At 41.6% G+C, this 3047-nt stretch overlaps 1 pseudogene; it reads left to right on the top strand.

The window, feature by feature from the left end:
* The first annotated feature begins 887 nt into the window (after positions 1–887).
* On the top strand, positions 888–2161 carry LOC116557297 (annotated as a pseudogene).
* The last annotated feature ends 886 nt before the right edge of the window (positions 2162–3047 follow it).

Here is a 3047-nt window from a genome sequence, read left to right as displayed (position 1 = left end):
ATTGTAGTGTCAAAGCTCCCTGATGCCACACTTCAAATGAAGCTGAGTTCTAGAATGACTCCTTTTCAGATAAGTGGACAGTAAGTCATGGGCAAAGGTTTAGCCTGGTTCATCTCACTGGGGTCTTGGTGAAACCACTATTTCCTTTTTAATGTAATATTCTGTGAATAAAATCAAGATTAGAACCATGCTTGCAATTAAAGGGATTACTCAGTAGTAAAAAGAAAATATATTCAACAAGTTAGAAAATGAAGTATCAGCCCAGCTGCAAGGAATTCTGGGGACATGAGTATTTTGAGTAGGACACATTGCTGCTCTAGGTAAAATGATGTTTCTGAAGCTGAAAAGGGAGTGAATAACCAATAGGCTGTGAACTGTGTCTGCCGCAGAGATACTCACAGAGCTACTCAGAACAATTCTGGGACACTGACCTAAGACTTCTAACCACACATCCCATGAGTTTTGAGCTACAGAGGAGTTATTATGCCCACTTTCCCATGTAAACCTGAAACCAAGTCAACAAGACAGTTATGTTTTAGAATTGTTCAAAACACATAAAGTAGTAGCTTCACAGAGCACGTGGAGTTTTACTGATTCAAATCATGTAGATGTACTTATGGCTGGATGCACCTTCTATCTCCAGAAGGCTTCTAAAAGCCAAGTCTCTGGAAGCAAATTCTTTCCAGATTGAACTACCCTAAGATAGTTGTATCCATGTCAAGAAATGTTTGTTCTATGACAGGTGCGATGGTTCACACCTGAAATCCCAGCACTTTGGCAAGAGGATCGCTTGAGCCCAGGAGTTGAAAACTAGCACAGGCAACATAGCAAGACCTCATCTGTACAGAAAACTTTAAAAACTAGGCAGCTCGAGTGGCCAAGGAAAGATGGGTCAAAGGCAGAGTGGTGGTTACAGTCTTGGAGCTGGCAAGAAGGATAACAAGGACAAGAAAAAGAAATAAGAACCTCCTATACCAGCTGGAGTGAGGGAGAAGAAGAAAACACAGGGACCAGATACTGCCAGCAAACTGCCACTGGTGACATCTCACACTCAGTCCTGGTTAAAATTATTGAAAGTTAGAGCGAATTAAAGACTATCTTCTCGTGAAGGAAGAATTCATTAGAAATCAGGATCCCCTTAGATCATGATGAAACTGTTAAAAGGAAAGCAAGAGGAGGAAAGATCAAAAGTGGGTGATCTAAGGGGACCCTGATGTCAGTAGGAATCTTGGGAGAGATTATTGATGACAATCACACGATTGTGTCTCCATCTGTGGGCTCAGAGCACTACGTCAGCATTCTTTCATTTATAGACAAGGATCTGCTGGAACCTGGCTGCTCAGTCCTGCTCAGTGGCAAGGTGCACGCTGTGATATGGATGCTGATGCATGACATGAATCCCCGAGTCACAATGACGAAGGTGGAAAAAGACCCCCCAGAAGACCTGTGCTGGTATTGGGAAGTTGGACAACTAAATTCAGGAATTAAGGACTCCATCCTGAATATTATGAAGAGCTGGGTATAAAGCCCCCTAAGGGAGTCATTCAGTATGGTTCACCTGGCACAGGTAAAACCTTGTTAACCAAAACAGCAGCAAACCACACCTTAGCCACTTTCTTGCAAGTGATCGGCTCTGAACTTGTTTAGAAGTACCTACATGATGGGCCCAAATTCATATGGGAATTGTTTCAAGTTGCTAAAAATCATGCACCTTCCATCATGTTTATTGGTGAAATTGATGTTTTTTTGGGACAAAAAGATATGACTCAAATTCTGGTGGTGAGAGAGAAATTCAGCAAATAATGTTGGAAATGTTGAAGCAGGTGGATGGATTTGATTCAAGGGGAGAGGTGAAAGTTATCATGTCCGCAAGCCGAATAGAAACTTGGGATCTAGCCCTTATCAGACCAGGCTACATTGACAGGAAGCTCGGGTTCCCCCTGCCTGATGCAAAGACTCATTCAGACACACAAAAGCAGCATGACGCTGGCCAGTGATGTAACCCTGGAACGACTTGACACCAAGGCCATCTGCACAGAAGCTAGTCTGATGGCCTTAAGAGAACATAGAATGAAAGTAACAAATGCCAACTTAAAAAAATCTCAAGGAAACGTTCTTTTATAAAGAACAGGGAGGCACCCCCAAGGGGCTCTATCTCTAGTGAGCCGCAGTTGCCATCGGGAAAATGGCTGAGAGATTTCCCAAGCCCTCAAAGGGATGAGGTTGGGGAGTTTCCCAGAGGAATTCGTGTTCCAGTTTATTTTTATTAGTAACACATCCTGTGAGTCTTTTGGAGTTTGGTGTGTTAAGATGTCCACTGGGCCGCCTTCGCCCCTCGGTCACTGTGCGACACTGGGCTTCCCAGTAAAGTGTGCTTTTTCTTTCTCTCTCACTACACACACACACAAGAACTGAAAACCGGAAATGTTTTTTCCAGAACCAGTAGTTTTTCAAACAAGCAATCACTAAGCTGAAAAATGCACCCTGGCTAACAAACATCAGGTAGGCAAATAGAAACCTATTTATTTAATTCCACAGATTTTTGTTTTGGTGTAACTTAGTTCCATAGGTCTGTGTATAGAAATGACTTTAATCTTCTAAGACATCATTGATGTGATGCCCTTCAATTATATGTTGATGCCAAAATTCTCTATCAATCTAAATATCTATGACTTTTTCTTAGGCTTTTATCTTCCCATTGCAATTTGAAAGTAAAGGCATTCTCCAGCTAATATTAACAACCTTAACCCAACTCTAGGCTGAAGAACTTGTTAATTCTTCATCACTTTCCTGTTCTTCACATTCTGCCTCCATTTATCACATCCATCCACTCACACTAGCCTATGGATTGGGTGAAGTTTAGAAGCATAAGGGAGATATTATTTGGAACAACGCTGTCATAACAAGAATTTGTTTTATTGCAGTCTTAACCCTTTCCTGTTCTTTTCTTCAAGCCAGTGACTAATTCCTTGGAATTTCTAAGATTTGGGTTTAAAACTGCACTGTCTCTAGTCTGTACCTATTATTGGATGAGATAACTACCCTTG

The sequence above is a fragment of the Sapajus apella genome, unplaced genomic scaffold, assembly GCF_009761245.1.
Source record: "Sapajus apella isolate SASKATOON/1434 unplaced genomic scaffold, GSC_monkey_1.0 scaffold19, whole genome shotgun sequence".
NCBI lineage: Eukaryota > Metazoa > Chordata > Mammalia > Primates > Cebidae > Sapajus > Sapajus apella.
The sequence above is the reverse complement of the archived record's forward strand: the minus strand, read 5'-3'. Positions and strand labels throughout refer to the sequence as shown.